This window comes from Mobula hypostoma, chromosome 25, assembly GCF_963921235.1.
Source record: "Mobula hypostoma chromosome 25, sMobHyp1.1, whole genome shotgun sequence".
Lineage (NCBI taxonomy): Eukaryota > Metazoa > Chordata > Chondrichthyes > Myliobatiformes > Myliobatidae > Mobula > Mobula hypostoma.
In genome coordinates this window covers 27,351,244-27,376,681 of record NC_086121.1, presented here as the reverse complement: position 1 = coordinate 27,376,681, position 25,438 = coordinate 27,351,244, and the positions used below count along the sequence as shown (strand labels likewise).

At 44.0% G+C, this 25,438-nt stretch overlaps 1 protein-coding gene across 3 annotated transcripts in view; it reads left to right on the top strand.

Annotated features, from left to right (window-relative positions):
• Positions 1 to 878: 878 nt before the first annotated feature.
• Positions 879 to 25,438, top strand: part of prdm2b (PR domain containing 2, with ZNF domain b) — a 210,699-nt gene continuing 186,139 nt past the window's right edge. For 2 of the 3 annotated variants that reach the window (XM_063033247.1, XM_063033251.1), the window contains exon 1: positions 879 to 1,016. The gene's annotated coding sequence lies outside the window, so the exon portion shown is untranslated. The remainder of the gene's footprint in view (positions 1,017 to 25,438) is intronic. The other variant, XM_063033248.1, reaches the window with a different exon arrangement.

The following is a 25,438-nucleotide window of genomic DNA, read 5'->3' as shown; positions in this document are numbered from 1 at the left end:
ATTAGGCAGGAGTGAGAAACTGAGTTAAAATTTCAGGTTAATGACCCTTCATTGGAACCAGTTTAAGTATTAGCCTCCTGACGTTAGGAAGTGTGTGGTATTCCATTCAGGGCCCAAAGCAAGTCGCGTACTCAGGGACACTGCTCAGATAACCACCTGGAATCTCCTGTGGAACTGTAGGGTTTGGAGAAGGAGGAGAATCGGTGGCAAATCATTAGCAGGAGAAAGTCTGCAGATGCTGGAAACCCAAAGCCACACACACAAGGCTGGAGGGACTCGGCAGGGCAGGCAACATCTTTGGAAATGAATGAACAGTCAACGTTTCAGGCCAAAAGAGGAAGGGGTTCAGCCCGAAACGTCGACTGTTCATCCGTTTCTATAGGTGCTGCCTGGCCTGCTGAGATCCTCCAGCATTTTGTGTGTGGAAAGTCTGTGGCATTTGGATTTTACAGATTGATAGGTTCATCAGTTGTTGCACATTTAATGTGGGGTTTGTAAGCATGAATAATGACAGGAAGTGTCTGGTTAAATTCACAGACTTAAATGACGGAGAAATTGGGTTTGTTATCATGTTGTTTTTCTGTGAAAAGTGCATATTCAGTCCTTAAACGCACGGATAAGCAATGTTCAGCAACTGAGTTTCTGAGACGGTCTCCCTGCCTTTCCCCTCATCTGATATAAGAAATTACATAGGCTTTAATTTGCTGTGGGGCTGGGATGCGTGACGCCGTTTATTTGTCAGATATCGAAATTGAAATTAAACAAAACAAATCAAACGCCAAGTTTCATTATATAAGAATGGCAATGAAAGAGTTAAATTGACTGCACAGTAACAAAGGAGGTGGTTAAACTTCCTGTGTAGCCCGATGAGTCGGGCAGACGAAGGAACTGGATGGTTTTTGTATGCAGAGTAGGATGGTGCTGTGTTATGTTTTTTTTTGGGGGGACAAAACTAGAGGATTATTTAGATAATGGTGTTTTCTACAGAACCTTGCACGGCTCCCAACTAATTGCAGGTATTTAATCTTGTGTCCCTTCTATTGTTACAAATCGCATTGTCTTTCGTTCTGTGGCAGGAAGATTAGGCTCCGCAGGCAGATATTTTCACTTTTCTCAAGACTTGCTATTGCCGATAGTAAGACAGGATGCCCGACCTTATTTACAATGAATTTAAACTCCTTACGCCGGGCAGTGAACGTGTATGATACAAATTAGCTTTAATGTTAGCTGGTGACAGTACGGCAACAATGGAGCATTATTAAATGACCCTGAGTATCTTTGAATTTGAGGAGGTTAGTGCACGACTCGCTCCGGATCGCAGTCCAGTCGCTCCCGGAGGCTTGAGGTGAGGTTACGCGAAGGCGCGACGATAAATCTTCCCGGAGCTGGAGGATGGTCATTGTCAACGCCGGTAATACTGTGACAGCTTTGCAGAGTCCACTTTGGGCTCGTGGGACAATGTCTCTTTACCATATCCGAACAATGCATAAACTTCTCGAGACAAAACTTTCTTTTATTAGGGAAAAAAATCAACATGGAAATATTTTGCTGATGCAGAAATGAATATTTGAGAAGTTGCACTTTGTTGTATTTGCTGATTTATATTTGAATTTGCATTGCATTCTGTTCTACAATTAGAATGCCTTGTAACAAAATGAGCATCATTTTAAAATGTGATTGATTTTAACTTGTATTTGTAGCAGCAAACTTTCCCTTCTGCTTCCCATCACACCACCTCCTGAAATCTTATATGTGCTTGGATTGTTTAGGAGCAGTGATATCTTGTGTGGTAGTTGGTAATCTTTTGAATAATACTGTCTCTGAGTCAGGTTTATTGTCACTGATGTGTGTTGTGAAATTTTTGTGGCAGCAGTACAGTGCAATATGTGAAAATCACTTTAAAGTGGTGCAAAAAGAGAGCAAAATATGTTTCTTTTATAAGTTCCTGGACCCTTCAGAAATCTGATGCACAAGCTGTTCCCAAAACATCGAGTGTATCTTCAGGCTCCTGTACCTCCCATCTGAAGGTTTTAATGAGAAGACTGGTGTGTTGAAATATTTAATGGGATTGGTTAGGTTTTCTTCCCCAGGAAGGTATAATTTTGACTCGTGTCCCTTATGGAAATTTAGGCCATGGTTTTGCTTTAAGAGCACGAAAGTTGGAAAATTTCTACTAGTACTGGTTTCCGAACTCAGTCACTTACAGTTGCTTGGCTTTCTCAGCAGACAGGTGAAAAATCATTCCGTGGCTCCCATTTGCCTTCTAACTGCACTGCGCCTGCATTTTGTGACCCCAGGCAGGGAGAGTTGGCTGGCTGTTATGTTGGACAGACACCTCTGTGGTTAAACTTGATCCCGTACCACAAGCCAGCCTTCTTTAAAACTTAGCAGGAGATGCTAGTGACGGTCATCGGAAGTGGGAGCGTCGCTTGCTTTCTACCCTTGCCGGAACCCAAGGGCTTTCGTCCACTTCTGCGGGTAGCTGGCATGCTGAGCAGTAAAGTGAACCTGTGTTGGTGATGGCTCTGTGGATCATAATCGTGGCCAGGTCAGTGTTGGAGTATGAACCAGGTAGACATTTTTCTAAAGCAACACACACACACACACACACACACACACAAAGTGCCGGAAGAACTCAGCAGGTCAGGCAGCATCTATAGAAAAGGATAATCAGTTGACGTTTCAGGCCGAGACCCCTTCTTCAGGACTGAGAAGGAAGGGGGAAGATGTCAGAATGGAAAGGTGGGGGGAAAGGGAAGGAGGATAGCTGGAAGGTGATAGATGAAGGCAGGAGGGTGGGAAAGGTCAAGGGCTGGAGAGGAAGCAATCTGATAGGAGAGGAGAGTGGACTATAGGAGAAAGGGAAGGAGGAGGGGACCCAGGGGTCGTGATAGGCAGTGAGAAGAAGTTAGAGTGGGGAATAGAGGAAGAAGAGGGAGATTTCCTTTCACCAGGTTTTTCTCCTTTGTTTCTAAACTATATCAGCCTTCTTCCACTCCTCAAATAAAAGATGCCAACTGAGAGAAATCTGTGAATTTGACAGTATTCTGATAATCATTATTGCTGATGGTGTTAGGGTTCTTTCACTTTCCTTTCACAGGCTGCTGTTCATGTCGGACAGGTTATGGTGCTTTGGCTACAGCCCTGATATAGTTTTATGCTGCATTCCTAGGCTGTTAGATTGTATTAGTACATAGAGAGGATGGCACAGGCCCTTCGGCCCTCGATGCCTGTGCTGGCCATGCCAAATTAAACCAAATCCCGCAGCCTGCACCTGAACAACAGTACTATGCGGAAGTCTTTGGCACATGTATATAGCTGGGGTGCCTAAGACTCTTGCACAGTTCCGCACTTGTCAATGTGGAGCCAAGAGTGAGTTTGTTAATCTGGCCTGAGCAGAGGGTGTTGGGAATGACAAAGGTGGAGCACCGTGGGAGGGTTGAGGGACAGGTGGCAGAGAAGGAGTGCTGGGGCGGGGGGTGGCATGGGTGCCAACACACCCAGCCTGAGACATCAGGCGAGGTCATTTGATTCCCAACAATTGGTTTATTGATCATTACAGGATGTCTCTCTGGTGCTTCCCACTCCCTCCCTTCTCCCTTCCCCTTTTCCCAACCATGATTCCCCTCTCCCTGCCCTCTCCCCTCTCTCAGTCCACAATAGAGACCCATATCAGAATCAGGTTAATCATCACTCACATATGTCATGAATTTTTTTCTTTTGTAGCAGCAGTGCAGTGCAATATATAAAATTACTACAGTACTGTGCATACCCTGGCTATATATATGTGTCTAAGTCTTTTGTATAGTACTATATATCTCTCCATCTTCTGACTGTTCATGTGTTTTTAAACTTTGCCAATATACCTGCTTCTGCCTCTTCCCATAGAGCAATCAACCTGCTTTAAAAAAACATACAAGATTAAGGCAGCTGTGCCTTTTCAGTGGCTCAAAGTTTAATTTGGTGTTCCACGAGGTCAGTTCAATCCCTGCGTTGGGGAAGTTGGTTGATCTCACAGAAGGAAGCAGCTGATGTGGTGCACTTGTTCTCAATGCCTCTGGGCTAGAGAGAGGGGAAAAAAAAATCAGCTGTGGTCCCAGCTCTTCACAGCAATCCAATGATCCTTTTGGACAGAGTGAGTGTGAATAAATGTGTCAACAGAGAAAGGAGGCTCGGTTTTCCTACTGATTCACACTGTTGTTTGCCTCAAAATGAGCAAATAATCCAGACTACATTTATTCATCCTCCTCCTCCCATGATCTTATTTGTGTCCATTGACACAGTTCCTGGATGGAGTGTTAACTCCCAAAGTGAATTCTAAAGTCTCAGCTGCACTCAGTTAGTTGGATGTTGTTTTGCATTTATCCTCTTGAATTACTGAAGCAGTCAGTTTGGAATTTCAGTCATATTTAAACAAAAATGTTTTTACCAAGAAAACATCATTAACGTTGCCAGCAGCAGGAACTTGGAAAGTGTGTAGTGCTCAGTTCTCTTCGTGGTGATTTGGTGCTGATAAATATTATAATATCCATGTAACAGTAAAAGCAAAGTCAAAGGCGTTGGCAGCAGCAGCTATGCAATTGTGGCTGGTCCAATATTAACTTATTTTCTTCTGTCCTCACCGTGCTGTCTTGTTACTGGGACACTGTCTTTTGGAGTATCAGCCAGGTGATCCTTTCTAAAATAAGAGCCCAGTCACTGCAGCTACAATCTGAAGCGGGCTGTGGCTCGTGAATGGATTTCCCCTGGTCCACTTCTATGCCTGTGTACTCCCATTCAATTCCATGAAATTCTGTCTCCTCTCCAAACTGCCCATTTTCCCAGAGCAAGTCTGGAGGCACCGAGACCGGTTAAAACGCCCATTTGGCTCTTCTGGTTGCAAACCCTCCAAGCTAGGAGCGGCTTTGTAAGGCTACTTGCAAGCCTGTTCTGAGTGGACGAACATTCTCTCCCATTGGCCTGTCTTCCCTTTGTTTTGGCCAAATGGAACTTTGGGAAGTCTGGCCCTGTTTTTTTCCCCTGTTATGTGTAATGCTTCAGACCAGTTGATATTTAAGGGGAATTTATCACAGCAGTAAGAGCAGTAAATTTAATAACATGATTAAAGCCAGATTTCAGAATAATAGATCCACGTGAATTTGTCCCCCTTTTTTTTACTTTATGTTAAAAGAAAACTTTGTCCTCTTTTCTGCTGCAGCTTATTCTCAAACAGTAGTTTCAAATGAGTATAGAATGCCGATTCTGTATCTCTCCTGAAGCAAATGGGAGACATTGATTTGAGATTTTAATAGCTCATGACAGTGTATCCTGGTTCCAAATGGCCTGTAAGTGCTGTCAGATTCTAGGGATTGAACACGCGTCGGCTTCACTCATTGGAGCATAAGAGAATGAGCGGTGATCTTATGAATGTTTACAAAATCATGAAGGACTTAGATTGTGAATGTACGCACGCTTTTTCCCCAGGATTGGGGAAGCAACAACTAGAGGACATAGGTTCAGGGTGAGAGGGGGGAAAAATAAATAGGAACCTGAGGGGCAAATTTTTCGCCCAGAGGGTGGTCTGTGCTTTGCCTCTTGGCAAGGTCACCCATGCCAAACAAGTCAAAGGGTAGAGGAAAAAGGGTAAAGGGTATGGAGGTAGATGCATTAACAGCATTTACAAAGCATATCGATGGATGGGCCAAATGAGACTAGTTTAAATAGGTATTTTGGCCGGTACGAACTGATTGAGCCAAAGAACATGTTGTATTTCTCAATGGCTCCCTGATAACCCACATGTTAATCTTGAATGTGACTCTCCCAGATTTAACAGTATTAAGTTCCCAGAATTAGAGCTACTTTGGTCCACAATGTGAGTGAGGCAATATAATGTATCCATTACAACTAGCTAAGGCCCAGGTCTTATAGACTTTCAAATGTGTCCAGGATATAGAATGACTCCGAATGATCACAAAGCTGTTCAAACTCTTGTTCTTAAAGTCACTGACACTTTAAATTTATTTAATTGATCTCACACTTGCACAGGTTGGTCACAGTCCTTAATTTTCAGACCACCGGCTCACTGTCTCTGTCCTGGGCCATCTTCAGACGTCACATCCTGCAGCGTGCCTGCTGGGGGAGTGCGGCCAGTTTGAGGAATCCTATGCTGGGGTTTTATTTTGATTTCATTTTCCCATTATGCTGCTGGCATTTAGGGCAGCAATGAAGGTCCTCCAGTCTCTTTCTGTCCATACTGTCGCACACAGGTATAGCTGTTTTACGGAAACAGCTTCATTGCTGTTTCCATAATATATTTTTTAAACAAGTCAGGGTTGTTAGCCCTGAGCTGAATCCCCAAACTTGGAGGACCAGTGGACCACCCTGAGTCTGGCCTCTACCCTTTGACCTGTTTGGCATGGGTTTGGCCCTACCAAGAGCCAAAGCACAAGGCCCTGACTTTAGCCAACGTAGCTCTCAGGGTCATTGAGGCACGCAAGGCTCCAAACCCTACAACGAAGCTGTGGTCCTCCTGGAGGTATGTTGGAGTGCAGTTGGAGAATAGCCAGCCACAGTCAGGTGGCAAGTCTAGGATTTGAGATTTAGTGCGGTAATCCTGACCTCAGTGACACTTAATGCTAAGATATGCCGTGGAATTGTGGTATTCCTCAACTTCGGGCCCATTATTCACCAGAATATGTTGTGTTTAGAAGGAGAACATGGCACATTTGAAACTATTTGAATCAAAATGACACCTTGAAATTTTTCCTTCTTGCTAAAGTTGTTTTTTTTTAATTTTAAACTGGAGATTTTCCCAACGGTATTGTACCTCTTTAGTTCATCGAACGTCGAACCGCACTGCACAGGAACATTAGGTTAGATTAGATTCAACTTTATTGTCATTGTGCTGAGTACAGCTACAAAGCCAATGAAATGCAGTTAGCATCTGACCAGAAATGCAAAGAATAGTGTTATTTACAAAATAACTGTGAATAAAAAGTAAGTGCTACAGCACACAAATATAAAAGTACTGAGACAGTACAATATGGGTGCAATACTGCTTAGCGCTGTGATGAGAGGTTCAGCAGGGTCACAGCCTTAGGGAAGAAGCTCTTCCTGTGCCTGCTGGTGCGGGAGCGGAGGCTCCTGTAGCACCTACCAGATGGGAAGAGAGTAAAAAGTCCATGGTTAGGGTGAGATGCATCCTTGATAATGCTTTTCACCCTGCCCAGGCAGTGTTTATGGTAGATATTCTCAATGGTGGCCAATTGGGTGCCAATAATCTGCTGGGCAGTTTTCACCACACGCTGGCGTACTTTGCAGTCCGATACGGGACAATTGCCGTACCACACTGAGATGCAGTTGGTGAGTATGCTCTCAATGGTACAGCGGTAAAAGTCCGTCAGTATCCTGGGACAAAGGTGAGCTTCCTTGATGCTCTGCGCCTTTTTCGATCAGGATAGGGGAGTTCAGGGACCAGGTGAGATCCTCGGAAATGTGGACACCAAGGAATTTGAAGCTTGATACATGCTCCACTACAGATCCGTTGATGTAGATGAGGACGTGAGTGTGGCTCCTAGCATGCCTGAGGTCCACAATGATCACTGTGGTTTTCTGGGTGTTAAGGGCCAGGTTGTTGTCGGCACACCACGCGGCCAGGTGCTGGACCTCGTCCCTGTAGGCCGTCTCATCATCCACTCTGATCAGGCCAACCACCGTGGTGTCGCCTGCAAACTTGATTATGGAGTTAGAACCATGTACAGGAATGCAGTCATAGGTGAAAAGGGAGTACAGAAGAGGGCTCAGCACACAGCCTTGAGGCACGCCAGTGTTCAGGGTGAGAGTGGAGGAGGAGAGGTTGTCTAACTAAACAGATTGGGGTCTGTTAGTCAGAAAGTCCAAGGTCCAATTGCAGAGGGATGAGCTGATACCAAGCAGGCAAAGTTTGGCGGTCAGCTTGGAGGGGATCACAGTATTGAATGCCAAACTAAAGTCAATGAACAGCATTCTGACGTAAGAGCTGGGGCTGTCCAGGTGGGTCAGGGCAGAGTGAAGTGCCGTGGAGATGACGTCCTCTGTTGAACTTCATGCCCTTCAGCTCAGCAGGTTGGGCCCAGCTAATTAAATGCCTAACTTCACACCGCTGCCTGTAAGGAGATTGGACGCTCTCTCCATGACAGTGTTGGTTTCCTCTGAGTGCTGTGGTTTCCTCCCACAGTCCAAAGGTGTACCAGTTGATAGGTTAATTGGTTATTATAAATCATCCTGTGATTAGGCTAGGGTTAAATCGGAGGTTGCTGGGCAGCACAGGTCAAAGGGCTGGTAGGGTGTACTCGGTGTTGTATCTCAATAAATAAGTACCTAAACTAATCTGTCTGTCCACACAGATGTCCATATCCCATGTACCTATCCATTATAATATTCCTTTCTAATCGTTTATTTGAGCTGTTTAGTATCTATTTTTTCATTTCCTTCATTCCCATGTTGAAGCTTCTGGATTTCTTTACTGTTAACTTTGAGCAATACCTGTTCTTTCAAAGGTTTCAAAGGAACATTTAATATCAGAGAAATCTATACAATATACATCCTCAAATGCTTTTTCTTTGCAACCATTCACGAAAACAGAGGAGTGCCCCCAAAGAATGAATGACAGTTGAATGTTAGAACCCCAAAGCCCCACCCAGCTTCCCCCTCCCACACAGAAGCGGCAGCAAGCCAACGAGCCCCCTCCCCCACCAGCAAAAAAAAACGATTGGCACCCACCACCGAGCACTCAAGCGTGCAGCAAAGCATAAGCAAAAACACAGACTTGCAGTACCCCAAAGACTACTTGTTCACCCGGTATTCAACATACCACAGGCTCTCTCTCTCTCTCCCCCTAATAAGGGAGAAAGAGGTGTCTTCACTTCGGAGTGAGGTGTCTCCATTTCTTTGTGGCAGTCTGGATTCCAACAGCTCCAAGCATTGCCACTGTTTCCTCAATCGAGTTTCCGCTGGGGCAAGTTGCCCGCCTATATGTGGCAAACTGGAGGACGTAACTTCAAAGTTCAAAGTAAGTTTGTTATCAAAGTAAATGTATGTCACCATTTACTACCCCGAGATTCATTTTCTTGCAGGCATTCACAATAATTACAAAGAAGCAATGAAAAATACACACAAAGTTTAAAAATAAACTTACAACACGTTACAGAATCACAGAAAAATACAGAACAGAAACAGGCCCTTCGGCCCGTCAAGTACATGTTGAATCATTTAAACTGGCTGCTCCCATTGGCCTGCACTGGAACCAAAGCCCTCCGTACCCCTACCATTCATGTACCTATCCAAACTTCTCTTAAACATTGAAATTGAGCTGTCATGCACCACTTGCGCTTCCAGCTCGCTCCACACTCTCATGACCCTCTGAGTGAAGAAGCTTCCCCTGATGTTCCCCTTGAACTTTTCACCTTTCATCCTTAACCCATTAGTTTTGTGACTTCCCAAACTGCTTGATTAAAAGTATCATGCAAACGATGAAACACAGGTAGTGGAATGAAGTGTGCAATTTACACTACACAAGCTTTTAGGAACCAGCAAGTTATTGACAGAAGTCTCGCAGTGGTGGGTTAAATATTGGCACAACCCTGGACTTTACCTGATCTTTAAATAAACTCATGAATCATTTACGTCCACTCGGGATTGTAAAATCTGACAGGACAAGTACATGGAAGTTTGATCAAATGATAACACAGTATTTGCTATGAGTTTACAACTGTTTTTGTCGTAAGTTTGGATTTCCTTAAACCACTGACAAATTTAGAAATGTTTTGATTCTCTGAGAGGGACAGGCAGGGGATACCCCATTGATTCATGCAGCTTCCCCAACAGAATGGCAGTGCCTTGGGTCTCATAATACGTCCACTCCCTGAGAAAGTATTGAAAAGGAAGCACAAAGAATGAAGAGAAAAGTGTGTCCAGATAATATTTGATAGTTTGAACATTGTATATTTTGGGGGGAAATTTTAAATCTGTACTAAAGGAAGACTAAACTGAATCACTGAAGGATGCTCAGCGGCTGTGGCAGGGCCTCAATACTATCACCTCCTACAAAGTGAAACCAAGAGAGGTAGGTGACAACAAGGCTTCGCTCCCAGATGAGCTCGATGCCTTTTATGCTCGCTTTGACCATCAAAACATGGAGGCACCTTCACAAACACCCTCAGCCCTCGATAGCCCTGTGATTTCAGTCTCCATTGTGAGAGCACCCTTTCGGAGGGTTAACCCACGGAAAGCATCCAGCGCACACAGGGTGCCTGGCCGACTACTGAAGACTTGTGCTGATCAACTGGCTTGACTGTTCACCAATATCACTAGCATTTTGCTTCAGCGGTCTGAGGTACCCACCTACCTCAAGCAGGCTCCACTTATACTGGTGCCAAAGAAGAACATGGTGATCTGCCTCAAGGACTATTGTCCATTGCCACTTACTACCAGTGATGAAGCGTTATGAGAGGTTGGAGATGAAACATATCTTGGACTTGGATCTACTCCATTTGGCCTCCCAATACAACAGATCAACTCAATCCTAGAACATTTGGACAGTGAAGATGCAAACATCAGGATGCTCTTCATGGACTGCAGCTCGGAATTCAATACTTACATCCCCTCAAATCTAACCAATAAGCCTCAAGTCCTAGGCCTCAGTACCTCCTTGTACAACTGGATCCTTGATTTCCTCACTAGGAGACCACAATGAGTTTGGATTGGCTGCAACATCTCCTCCACAATACCCATCTGCACAGAGGCACCATAGGGTCATGTACGTAGCCCCATGGTATATGCACTTTATACTTATGACTGTATGGCTAAGCACAGCTCCAATGCCATGTTTAAGTTTGCCCGCAACACCATTGTTGTTGGCCAAGTCAAAGGTGGTGATGAATCAGCATATAGGAAGGAGATTGAAAGTCTGGCTGAGTGGTGTCACAACAGCCACCTCTCACTCAATGTCAGCAAGACCAAGGAGATGTCTATTGACTTCAGGAGGAGAGAAATTGGTGGTCCATGTGCCTGCCCTCATCAGGGGAACAGAGATGGGGAGAGTCAGCAACTTTAAATTCCTCAGTGTTATCAGTTAAAACGATCTGAATGCACGTGGATGCCTTTCCAAGAAAAAAGCATGGCAGCGCCTCTTTTTTTAAAAGATTGTAAAGATGTGGAATATTATCTAAAACTTTAACAAACTTGTGTGGCGGAGAGCATTTTGACTGGCTGCACCGTGGCCTTGTGTGGAAAGTGGATACAGCCCAGTCCATCGAGGGTAAAGCCCTCCCCACCACTGAGCACATCTACACTGAGCACTGTCGCAGGAAAGTAGCACCTACAGCGAGGACCTTCACTATCCAGGCCAATCTCCTCCTCTCACTGCTGCTATCAGGAGCCTCAGGATCTGCTCCACCAGGTTCAGGAACAGTTATTACCCCTCAACCATCTTGATCTAGAGGAGATAACTTCACTCACCCCATCACTGAGCTGTTTCCATGACTTACGGATTCACTTTTAAGGACACTTCATCTCATGTATTGCTTAGCATTATTTTTGTCTCTCTTTTCTTATTTGTACAGTTTGTTGAGCTTTTGCACATTATTTGTCCATCCTGTTGGGTACAGTCTTTCATTGATTCTATTGTGTTTCTTGTATTTACTGTGATCACATGCAAGAAAATGAATCTCAGGGTTGTATATGGTGACATATGTATTTCTCAGGGTTGTATATGGTGACATGTATTTTGATAATAAATTTGAATTTAATGCTCAAAATGATCAGCAGGTGTGAACAAGGGAAACTGTTAACGTTTTGGGTCGATGACTTTCTGAAATGTCTCTCCCTATGGCTGCTGTCTTTTCCACCAAGTATGCCCAGCATTCCATTTTTGCTTCAGATTTTCTGCAGCGACAGTGTAATGCTTTGCTTTGGTCCACCCCACAGAAACCCTGGAAGAGAAAAATCAAAGTGATTTCTTTTTAAATTTAAAAATCCAGTCCAATTTACAGGGAGGAAGAAGTCGTTAAAAAAAAACTGTAGATGACTAGAACTGTTCTGCTCAAACTTAAGTGATACAGAATGCGAGCAGATTCTTTTACTACATTGAACTTTCCCACATTAACAACAGCAATCTGTATTTACACAGCACTTCCTACAACAAATGGGCCCCAAGCCTTTGGGCCTAAGTCTATTGAGGGAGCTGAGTGAATGAAACATTTTTCTTGTATATTTCCAAAAGTAGACTTTAATATTCATAATCATGTGGTTCAGTTGCTATGGAGCATGGTGTTATGTTTTGTAACTCTAAAACATAGAACTAATTGGAAGAAAAACATGGAGCCAGGAGATTATGCGTATTAACTTTAGTTTTACTTTAGCAAGGTGTGCGCATATGACATAATAGTGTGATGACATATGCCATTCATTTACTTTTACCCATAATGAAATATTTAAACAAAGCATGCTTCAGCAACCAATGTACTTATACTTTATTCTTATTGTCGCCAAACAATTGATACTAGAATGTACAATCATCACGATATTTGATTCTGCACTCCCGCTCCCTGGATTACAAATATTAAATATTAAAAATATTAAAAATTGTAAAAATTAGTAAATATTAAAAATTTAAACTATAAATCATATTATAAATTATATATTATAAATTATATATTATATATAAATTACAATATTACTCAAATATTGTTGAAATATTAAATACACAACACTCCTCCCTGCTTAGCTAAAAACTCCAACCCCACAGAGAATACATCTCAACTTTATATACCATATACTATATAATACAACCACTATACAGACATCCGCAGCATTGGTAAATTTTAAATTTTCCTATTCAGACCTAAAGATTTAATTGCTGTAGAGGATTTGTTTCTCTTGTGGGATGACATCTTGCCTGACAAGGGAGTGGGTCACTCTACTTGACAGGTGAGACATGTGGTTGTGAAACAATCTCATGTTCTGGGGTCTCCTTGGTGCTTGTAGGAGTTGACTCTGAGAGTGCAGGAAGCGGTCCATTTGTAGCTGGGTGGTACGGTGCAGAGGCAATATTCCATTCATGTTCAAGAGTTACTGAAACTGTTCCGCGACAATCTGTGATCCGTTGTGACTGAGTATGTGTTCTGGAACACTGGTGCTTGAGAAGAGGCTTCTGAGACTGCAGTGAAGGCTATTGCAAATTCTTCTGGGCACTTTGAATGATCCGGCGAAATCCTCATGAATCCTCTGCCAGGGCAATTCAGGCCATTCCTGGGGATGGAGAGGTGCTGCTCAGCATTTTCTGGATGTATTGGCATCTCAAACAGTACAAGGCAATCTGCTGTGCCTGCTGATCTATCCCAGGCCAACAGACATCGCTTCAAGCCAATGTTTTCATAGAAACATAGAAACATAGAAAATAGGTGCAGGAGTAGGCCATTCGGCCCTTCGAGCCTGCACCACCATTTATTATATTCATGGCTGATCATCCAACTCAGAAACCCGCCGCAGCCTTCCCTCCATACCCCCTGACCCCCGTAGCCACAAGGGCCATATCTAACTCCCTCTTAAATATAGCCAATGAACTGGCCTCAACTGTTTCCTGTGGCAGAGAATTCCACAGATTCACCACTCTCTGTGTGAAGAAGTTTTTCCTAATCTCGGTCCTAAAAGGCTTCCCCTCTATCCTCAAACTGTGACCCCTCGTTCTGGACTTCCCCAACATCGGGAACAATCTTCCTGCATCTAGCCTGTCCAATCCCTTTAGGAGTTTATACGTTTCAATCAGATCCCCCCTCAATCTTCTAAATTCCAACGAGTACAAGCCCAGTTCATCCAGTCTTTCTTCATATGAAAGTCCTGCCATCGCAGGAATCAATCTGGTGAACCTTCTTTGTACTCCCTCTATGGCAAAGATGTCTTTCCTCAGATTAGGGGACCAAAACTGCACACAATACTCCAGGTGTGGTCTCACCAAGGCCTTGTACAACTGCAGTAGTACTTCCCTGCTCCTGTACTCGAATCCTCTCGCTATAAATGCCAGCATACCATTCGCCTTTTTCACCGCCTGCTGTACCTGCATGCCCACTTTCAATGACTGGTGTATAATGACACCCAGGTCTCGTTGCACCTCCCCTTTTCCTAATCGGCCACCATTCAGATAATAATCTTGACCAATCTTCATCTTGACCATGCCTAGATGGCAGGCAGGTTGCTCCTCCTACACTTTAGCTCTTGGCTTAGATGGTATGACAACTCTTGGTTTAAATAATTCACATTTGTTGTGTTGTGCTCTGAGACCATAATCTTCTAATCTTTTTAACACTGTCTTGAGTTTTTGGAGATGTTCCTTGTCAGCCTCACTGGTAACAATGATGTCATCCAGGTAACACTGAGTGCCTGGGCAGTCTTGCAGCACCTCGTCCATAGTTTTCTGCCAGAGTGCGGGTGCAGATGCTACTCTGAAAGTAAGCCTATTATAGTGATAAAGCTCTTTGTGAGTATTCATGCTGAGAAGCACTTTGGACTCTTCTTCCATCTCCATCTATGCATAGGTGTTAGCTAAGTCCACTTCGCTGAAGTGTTTCCCTCCAGAAAGATTTGCAAAGATATTGTCTATCCTGGGCAGAGGGAATTGATCTGCTTTCATTACTGGGTTGATGGTGGCCTTAAAATCACCACAGATCCTGAGAGACCCATTCGTCTTTGCCACTTTCACAAATTGTGTTGCCCATGGGCTCTACTCAACCTTGAAAAAAATTCCTTCAGCCTCTTTTCAAACTAGATCACTAGCTACTTTTTCATTGATGGTATCAGAAATCTGATGGGCTTTGTAAAAGTTGGGTGTGGCATTTTCATTTAGCACTGTTTTACCCTTGATAAGTTTTGGGGTTTCCAATGCCATCCTTGAACACTGTGGGATCATCCAGTGCCTTTCTTAATTCACCTTCAGTTGACTCTATTGTGGGGGGTGTGCTGTGCAGATGGTGGATGGATCTCCAATCAAATTGTGGTTGTCTCAGCCAATCAAGCCCCCACAATGCTGGCCCTTCTGTTTTTACCACATATAAGCCCAATGCAGATTTTTGGTTGTTGTGTTTCACTGTTACGAATGTCATTCCCACTACAGTTATCTTTTCTCCAGTATGAGTTCTTAGGGGAATATAAATAGGTTTCAATATCTTTGATATGCCATTCAAACTCATTTTGAGGAATGACTGAAACAGCAGAGCCAGTGTCCAATTGCATTTTAATTAATTTGTCGTTCACTTCTTGTGTAAGCCATATTGCTTGTTTATTGTTAGTTTTCACAATGCAATTCTCAAGGCTACTCCGTCCTGATTCACTCTCGTTTTTTTTTCATCGCAGCATGTAGATTAGTGCCGGCTGGTGGCGTAGTGGCATCAGCTCCGGACTTCGGAGCGAAGGCTCCCGAGTTCGAATCCAGCGGGCTCCCTTGCACGCTTTCCATCCATGCTGGGTTGAGCATCGAGCTAGCAACTCGGCCTCGTAAAAATAAGAAAGCCTGCTAAAAAAACGCTGTCATGACGGCGTCCCGATGACTCCACTCGGAGTTAAGGGCTTTCTTCTTCTTCTTCATGTAGATTAGTGTTCTTTTTGAAACTGTAACTTGACTTTTTTTGTCTTTATCTCTTCTTTGTGCAGTCCATTTATTTTTGTCTGCCTTTTATCGTGCTCTTTTTATGTGTCCTACTTTGTTGCATTTTCTGCAAGTTTCGCCTTTAAATCTACATTGGTCAGGTGTATGTGAACTCCTGTCACAATTTGTTCAACCAGTCTGGTTTCTGTTTAGACATTGCAATTTTTATCATGCTCACTTTCATCCCTGACTGCAACTCAGTTGCATCTCTGCCTGCTGTTTTCATTGATACAGCAGTTTCAACAGCACTTTTAAATATGAGTGGTGCTTCAGTCAGGAGCCATTTTTGTCCGCTTTCTTGTAAGAATCCACAAACTAAATGATCTATCAGTGCATCATTGAGCTCATTACCAAACTGTCAATGCTCAGACAATCTCTTCAATCGAGCCAAGTACACTGAGAAAGACTCTCCTTTTCGATTCGGCTTGTGAAACCTAAAGTGATCTGCAATCAACTATGGTTTTGGTTCCGAATGTTACTGCTCTTTTACAGTCAAACTTTTAAGCCATTTGAATGTCTTTCCTCTTAATGCACACAGTAAAACTTGCACTCGCTTTGCATTGGCTGTTTAATTCTCTTCAAAATACTGCTCAATTCACTCCATATACATATTTCAGTTATCTCTTGTGCAATCAAATGTGTCTATCTTTCCGATGTAGCTGGCCAATTCTGCTCTTTGTTGTTACTTATGATTATTATTACTCAGTACTCACTGTTTATAAACCCATGAATTCGTCCATTTTCTGCTTTTTTTTTAACTCAACCACGTTCTCCCGTTGTGAAGGGAAAAAAGTGCTGTGATTTTTAAGTTTGCGTTGAGCGTCTTATTGCCCTTCAACAGGTAGGTAATCATCTTGGGTTCATTTTAAAATTCCTCATTTCTACTGTTATGTTTTATAACTCTAAAACATAACACCAATTGAAAGAAAAACGTGGTGCCAAAGGTGGTGTGTGTAAACTTTATTTTTTACTTTAGCAAGGCATAAACACATGATGTGGAGATGTGATGCTGTATACCATTCATGTACTTTTGCATACAACCAATAATGAATTACTTAATGCTTATTTGAACAATATATTTACAGTATTACTCAAATATTACTGAAGTATTAAATACACAACTCATGACAGTGTCCATTTTAGTTATGGACGTCTGCTGCCAGATGAACCATAGGAGGCTTTTCCTTTGTGCTTTGAGCTCCATTTGGCAGTGGGTGGTGGGGTGGGTTTGGTGAGGGTGTGTCATTGTAGGTGAGTTTGGGAGTGAGGTTTGGATGCTAGAGATCAATGGTGGCAAGCTGGTGGTAATCTATGATGTAAGCTTTGAATGGCTGGGACCTGCAAGTTTCCTGGTTTGGTAGGGAGGAAATCTATTGGAGTTGTGAGGTAAGGAAAGGCCTAAGGCTATCAGGTGAGTAAATTACACAGCAGAGTAGGGCTGTCAGCACCACACTTGCAGAGGAATCAGGTTCATTCAGAGTAACCCATACAAAATGCTGGAGGAACTCAGCAGGTCAGGAAGTATCTATGGAAGGGAATAACCAGTTGATGTTTATTCCTTTTTTGTAGATGCTGCCTGCCCTGCTGAGTTCTTCCTGCATTTTTTTTTTGTGTTACTCTGGACTTGCAGCATCTGCAGAATCTCTTAAGTTCATTTAGAGCAGGGGTTTCCAACCGTTTTTATGCCACGGACCACTACCATTAACCGAGTGGGCTGTGGACCCCAGGTTGGGAACCCCTGATTTAGAGTAAGGAGCAATATGGAACAGTTGGCTGGGTTGAGAGCCGCCAACAAAAGGCTCTCGTCATATTAAACTGATTCTTCCCAGGAGTACTGATTGCAAACAAGAGAAAATCTGCAGATACTGGAAAGCCAAGCAACACACACGAAATGCTGGATGAACTCAGCACGCCAGGTTTTTTTTCTCTCCAGTCCTGCCGAAGGGTCTCGGCCTGAAACATCGACTGTACTCTTTTCCATTGACGCTGCCTGGCCTGCTGAGTTCCTCCAGTATTTTGTGCGTGTTGCTTCCCAGGAATGAAATGCATGGGAAATGTCTTCACTATTCAGGTGATACTGAAACACCCTTACCTACAACCAGTGCTTTTCGTGACAAGCTGAGAGAGTCACAAGACAGCCTGGGAAAATCATCACGTAGGTTCTACTCAGGAAACATTTTTCTTCTGTGTCGTCAGAATAAGAAAAGGCAATGAGCAGTCGCGTTTCCAGGTTGTGGGTTTGCTTTGTGTTCTGTACTACTTTCACTTTCCATTCTGCATTTATCAATTTTTCCATTGTTGACAGAAGTCATTGTTTAAGAAATTGAAATATTTATTTAAACTATGATTAATGTGGGAGGAAAAGAAATGCTGCTGTACCCGTGCAGGATAATTAATTTAATTCCTTTCCCATCACCATATCCTGGCTGTAAACTCCCAACAGCAGAAGTAGAATAGATTTTAAGTATCTTGATTTTTAAGAATAGCATTATAAATGTGAATGCATAGATTTGACAGAGCAAAAGTCCTGATTTTATTTGCATTTATTAAACACTCTGAACACTGGGCGCTGTGTGAGTGCACACTTCTAATGTACTGGAAGCAGGGTTGTATTTTATTCCTCGAATGGTGAGCTCGGAGTGCTGTGTTTTTTTTCTTTTGGCTCGTTCTTGCCTGCTGTTTGCTGGATAGTCAGGGGGAAGGGTGAGCACCTGCTGGCTTCTGGATTGAGTTCTGCATTGCATGTGGTTTTCTTGTCTGTGACATATGGCGGTTTGTTTCCCTTGTGCCTATAATACAATGACATTGGCTTGATGGTGACCAGCAGTCGGGTGAACTAATGTCTCCGGTAAACATGATCAGGCTTGCTTCTGAACTTGGCAATTCCAAAAAATAACCATATCATTAATATTCTTCTCTGATTTTTTTTAACTATTTTTAATGCTTATTAATTTTTTTGGAGGTGCTAACATTCTCGAAGCCCCTTGGCAGTGGAACAAAATGTCTGTAGGCCTTTGATTTCCATCCCTGCACAGACTGGGATTTCAGAAGTTCCCCATGTGAGGAATTTCGGACCAAATTGTTGCTAGCCAACATAAACTAGTTGGAAAGAAATTCTTCTGAAAGCTTTCCAAAGTATGGGTGAAGAGATTGTGGGGGCATTAGTAATAATCTTTCAAGGATCTCTAGATTCAGGAAGACTGGAAAATTGCAAATGTCACACCACTCTTCAAGAAGGGAGAGAGGCAGAAGAAAGGAAATTATAGGCCAGTTAGTCTGACGTCAGTGGTTGGGAAGATGTTGGAGTTGATGATTAAGGATGTGGTTTCAGTATACTTGGAGGCACATGATAGGCCGTAGTCAGTATGGTTTCCAATGAGGGGAAAATCTTGCCTGACAGATCTGTTGGAATTCTTTGAAGAAATAACAAGCAGGATAGACAAAGGAGAATTGGTGGATATTGAGTAACTGGATTTTTAGAAGGCCACACATGAGGCTGCTCGACAAGTTACAAGCCCATGATATTACAGGAAAGATTTTAGTATGGATAAAGCGGTGGCTGATTGGCAGGAGACAAAGAGTGGGAATAAAGAGGGTCTTTTCTGGTTGGCTGCCAGTGACTAGTGGTGTTCCGCAGAGTTCTATGTTGGGACTGATTCTTTTTACATTATATGTCAGTGATTTGATTGATGGAATTGATAGCTTTGTTGCTAGGTTTGCAGATGATATGAAGATAGGCGGAAAGGGCAAGTAGCAAAGAAATAGCAGATGAAATACAGTGTCGGGAAGTGTATGGTCATTCACTGTGGTAGAATAAATGAAAAGGTTGACTATTTCCTAAGTGGAGAGAAAATACAAAAGCTGAGATGCAAAGGGATTTGGGAGTCCTTGTGCAGGATTCCCAAAAGGTTAATTTGTCTGTGGTGACAAAACGGTCTGTGATGAGGAAGGCAAATGCAGTGTTAGCTTTTATTTCAAGTGGACCAGAGATAAAAACAAGACTGTGTTGTTGAGACTTCATAAAACACTGGTGAGGCTTCATTTGGAGTATTGTGAGCAGTTTGGGGCCCCTTATCTTAGAAAGGATGTGCTGAAACTGGAGAGGGTTCAAAGGAGGTTCATGAAAATGATAACAACAGGAATTCTGCAGATGCTGGAAATTCAAGCAACATACATCAAAGTTGCTGGTGAACGCAGCAGGCCAAGCAGCATCTATAGGAAGAGGTACAGTCGACGTTTCAGGCCGAGACCCTTCGTCAGGACTAACTGAAGGAAGAGTGAGTAAGGGATTTGAAAGCTGGAGGGGGAGGGGGAGATGCAAAATGATAGGAGAAGACAGGAGGGGGAGGGATGGAGCCGAGAGCTGGACAGGTGATAGGCAGAAGGGGATACGAGAGGATCATGGGACAGGAGGTCCGGGAAGAAAGACGGGGGGGGGGGTGACCCAGAGGATGGGCAAGAGGTATATTCAGAGGGACAGAGGGAGAAAAAGGAGAGCGAGAGAAAGAATGTGTGCATTAAAAAGAGTAACAGATGGGGTACGAGGGGGAGGTGGGGCCTAGCGGAAGTTAGAGAAGTCAATGTTCATGCCATCAGGTTGGAGGCTACCCAGACGGAATATAAGGTGTTGTTCCTCCAACCTGAGTGTGGCTTCATCTTTACAGTAGAGGAGGCCGTGGATAGACATGTCAGAATGGGAATGGGATGTGGAATTAAAATGTGTGGCCACTGGGAGATCCTGCTTTCTCTGGCGGACAGAGCGTAGATGTTCAGCAAAGCGGTCTCCCAGTCTGCGTCGGGTCTCACCAATATATAAAAGGCCACATCGGGAGCACCGGACGCAGTATATCACCCCAGTCGACTCACAGGTGAAGTGATGCCTCACCTGGAAGGACTGTTTGGGGCCCTGAATGGTGGTAAGGGAGGAAGTGTAAGGGCATGTGTAGCACTTGTTCCGCTTACACGGATAAGTGCCAGCAGGGAGATCAGTGGGGAGGGATGGGGGGGACGAATGGACAAGGGAGTTGTGTAGGGAGCGATCCCTGCGGAATGCAGAGAGAGGCGGGGAGGGAAAGATATGCTTAGTGGTGGGATCCCGTTGGAGGTGGCGGAAGTTACGGAGAATAATATGTTGGACCTGCAGGCTGGTGGGGTGGTAGGTGAGGACCAGGGGAACCCTATTCCTAGTGGGGTGGTGGGAGGATGGAGTGAGAGCAGATGTACGTGAAATGGGGGAGATGCGTTTAAGAGCAGAGTTGATAGTGGAGGAAGGGAAGCCCCTTTCTTTAAAAAATGAAGACATCTCCCTCGTCCTAGAATGAAAAGCCTCATCCTGAGAGCAGATGCGGCGGAGACGGAGGAATTGCGAGAAGGGGATGGCGTTTTTGCAAGAGACAGGGTGAGAAGAGGAATAGTCCAGATAGTTGTGAGAGTCAGTAGGCTTATAGTAGACATCAGTGGATAAGCTGTCTCCAGAGACAGAGACAGAAAGATCTAGAAAGGGGAGGGAGGTGTCAGAAATGGACCAGGTAAACTTGAGGGCAGGGTGAAAGTTGGAGGCAAAGTTAATAAAGTCAACGAGTTCTGCATGCGTGCAGGAAGCAGCGCCAATGCAGTCGTCGATGTAGCGAAGGAAAAGTGGGGGACAGATACCAGAATAGGCACGGAACATAGATTGTTCCACAAACCCAACAAAAAGGCAGGCATAGCTAGGACCCAGGATTGAACAGCTTGTCATATGAAAAGCATTTGATGGCTCTGGGCCTGTATTCACTGGAATTCAGAAAAATGAGGGGTGACAATTGAAACCTATCAAATGTTGAAAGGCCCTGATAGAGTGGATGTGGAGAGGATGTTTCTTTCCTACGGTGGAAGAGTCTAAAACAAAAAGCACACAGCCTCAGAATAGAGGGGTGTCCTTTTAGAATGGAGATGAGGAATTTAGTTAGCCAGAGAGTGGTGAATCTGTGGAATTCGTTGCTGTGGGTGGGTGTGGAGGCCAAGTCTTTATGTACATTTAAGGCAGAAGTTGATAGATTCTTGATTGGATAGGGGATGAAGGAATATTGGGGGAAGGCAGGAGACTATCTACCCTTCATATACCTTTTAAATTTTTGAACATCTCTATCAAGATCAATCTTGGCCTTGTCCATTGCAAAGAAAAGAAATGCAGCCTATCCAGTCTCTCCACATAAGTGAAATGCTCCATCCCAGGCAACCTCTCAGTGAATATCCTCTGCACCCTCTCTCGTGCAATTGTGTCCTTCCTGTTCTGTATTTAACATTGCACTAATATTTGAGTAATAATATAAATATTGTTTGATTAAGGATTCTTTGCTTAAATAATTCATACGGGTTATATGTAAAAGTACGTCAATGGCGTGCATCATTACACCACCACATCATAAGTGCTTGCCTCACTAAAGCAAGGAAACAAAGCTAAGCGTACATGAGTTATCCCCAGCTCTCCCGTGTTTTTCTTTCAATTAGTTTTGGAGTACAAAATGTAACAGTGGCAACAAGCAAGTTTTAAATGAACCCAGGGTAACTACTTACCTGTTGAGGTACAGCAAAACAGTTTTCTTTCTTCACATCAAAGTTGCTGGTGAACGCAGCAGGCCAGGCAGCATCTCTAGGAAGAGGTACAGTCGACGTTTCAGGCCGAGACCCTTCGTCAGGACTAACTGAAGGAAGAGTTAGTAAGAGATTTGAAAGTGGGAGGGGGAGGGGGAGATTCAAATCTCTTACTAACTCTTCCTTCAGTTAGTCCTGACGAAGGGTCTCAGCCTGAAACGTCGACTGTACCTCTTCCTAGAGATGCTGCCTGGTCTGCTGTGTTCACCAGCAGCTTTGATGTGTGTTTCTTGAATTTCCAGCATCTGCAGAATTCCTCGTGTTTGCATTCTCTCTTCACAAGTGGAGTGGGAGAGAGGAGAGAGAGAGAGGGAGAGAGAGAGAGGGAGAGAGAGAGAGAGAGAGAGAGATGTTTGGGTAAAGAAAAGGATCAATTCACAGGTTCATAAACAGTGAGAACCTGATTATAATCGTAAATAATAAAAAAGCAGAAATGACTTATAAATCTACCTCTTCCCAGCCTGTCTCCTCCCCACTAATCACCCTTCCTTCATTTATCTCTACAGATGGCCTAAGTGTTCACCTTGCCCATTTGCTTCCTCCCTCACCTTCATTCATGGCCCCAAACAGTCCTTCCAGGTGAGACAACACTTCACCTACAAATCTGCTGTAATTGTCTATTGTTTCTGATGCTCTCAGTGCAGCCTCCTCTACCCTGATGAGATCCATGGTAAATTGGGGGACCATTTCGTTGAGCACCTCTGCTCCATCTACCAAAAGCTGAACTTCACGCTGACCAAGCGTTTTCATTCTGGTTCCCATTCGGAAATGTCGGTCCATGGCCGCCTCTTGTGTCATGATGAGGCCACTCACAGGGTGGAGGAGAAACACCTTGTATTCCATCTGGGTAACTTCTGACTTGATGGCATGAACATCGATTTCTCCTTTCAGTACAAAAAAATGTCCTCACAATCCCCTCTTCTTTTATTCTGCACTCTGGCCTCTTACCTCTTCTTGCCTGCCTGTCACCTCCCCGTGGCATCCCCCCTCTTTCCTTTTCTCCTATGGTCCACTCTCCTCCCCTATCAGATTCCTTCAGCTTGAGACCTTTAACTTTCCCACCTGCCTGGCTTCACCTATCACCTTCCAGCTATCCTCCTTCCCCTTTTTATTCCGACAACTTTCCCCTTCTTTTCCAGTCCTGAAGACGGGTCTCGGCTTGAAATGTCGACTGTTTATTCATCTCCATAGGTGCTGCTTCTACAATCCTTTCCGGAGGGAAACACTTCAGCAAAGTGGGCTTAGTTAAGGCCTACCTGCAGATGGAGATTGGAAGAAGAGTCCAACGGGTTTTCTCACCATAAACACTCAAAAAAGGGCTTTATCGCTACAATAGGCTTATTTTTGGAGTGGCATCTGCAACTGCACGCTGGCAGAAAGCTTTGGACTCGGTACTGCAGGGCTGCCCAGATACTCAGTGTTACCTGGATGACATCATTGTTACCAGTGAGGCTGACAGGAAACATCTCCAAACACTCAAGGCAGTGTTAAAAAGATTAGATTGTGGTCTCAGAGCACTACACAAAGCAGTGTGAGGTGGCTTTCCAAAAGCCAAAGGAAGTGGTGACGTCAGACACTGTACTCACACATTATGATCCACATTGTCCAGTGGGTGCCTGACCTTATGGTATAGGTGCAGAATGCCATAAAGTGAGGCAATATGGACAGCACAAGACAAGACGCTATGAGTGATGGAAGTGAATGCCCGGTGGCATTTGCTTCACGTTCCCTTATCCCTTCAGAGAAAAATGATGCTCAGAGTGACAGGGCTGCCTTGAGTTGGGTTTGGGGTGTAAAACATTTCAATCGGTAATTGTATGGTGAGAGTTTACCCTCATTACTGATCAGAAGCCACTAGTGTCCATTTTCAATCCACAGACAGGTGTCCCACTAACAGCAGCAGCACAAAGGCAGAGATGGGCTCTTAGAGGATACAATTACAAGATCTACTTCAAGAGGGTGACTAATCATTGAAATGCTGATGGATTGTCCTGTTCACCCTGGAAAATTTAAAAAAAAGAGGACGCTCTTCTTGACATATTCTCCCTAATGCAAATCGACAGTCTCCCTATTAGGGTAGAGATGATCCGAAGGAAAACGAGAAAAGACCCCACACTGTGTCTGACCTACATGGCAGCCAAAAATGGCTGGAATGTGCGACAGAAGTTTCATTTTTACTAGTGTGGGATGAACTTGCCCTTGATGAATTGTTGTGCCATCCGAGCTGAGAGTTAGAGTGTTGGAGGAGCTACATGCCGGTCATCTAGGTGTGGTCAAAATGAAAGTGGTGGCTCAAAGCTTTGTCTGGTGGCCTGGAGTAGATCAGTAGATCGAGCAGCTTGCCATGCACTGTTTGGGATGCCAACACATCCAGAGTAAAGGTGTCCAGAGCTGTTAGAACCACTTCCTCCAGTCTCAGAATCAATTCCTACAACCACCATGGAGGAAGCTCCAGAACCCGAGATTGTTTCGCGGCCACAAATCTCACCGGCCAAAGCTTCCGATCTTTTGCGGAATCGGACTCATTTTCAAAGGTCTATGTCGTGAAATTGGTTGTCTTGTGGTAGCAATACAGTGCAAGACATAAAAACCACTATAAGTCACAATAACTGTAATATGCAAAAAGAGGAATAGTGGGGTTGTGTTCACAGACCGTTCTAAAATCTGATGGCGGAGAGAAAGAAGTTGTCCAGGACACGGTGAGTGTCTGCATTCAGGCTCCTGCCCTTCCTCTCAGATGGTAGTGAAGTGAGGGGAGCAGGTCCCAGAGGATGAGGGTGCTTAATGATGGATGCCAAGTTCCTGAGGAATTGCTTCTTGAAGATGCCCTCAGTGGTGAGGCAGGGGTATGCCCGTGATGGAACTGGTTGATTCTACAACCCTCTGCAGCCTCTTTCGGTCCTGTGCATTAGAGTGTCCATGCTGCTCATGAAAGCAGTCAGAGTGCTCTCCACCATACATAGATTTGGATACAATAGGGTTTTTTAAGAGACTCTTAGATGGGTAATGGAGTATAGAAAAATAGAGGGCTATGCAGCAGGGAAATTCTAGGCGGTTTCTAGAGTAGATTACATGGATGGCAAAACATTGTGGGCCGAAAGGCCTGTAATGTGCTGTAGATTTCTATGTTCTATATAGACATTTGCCAGA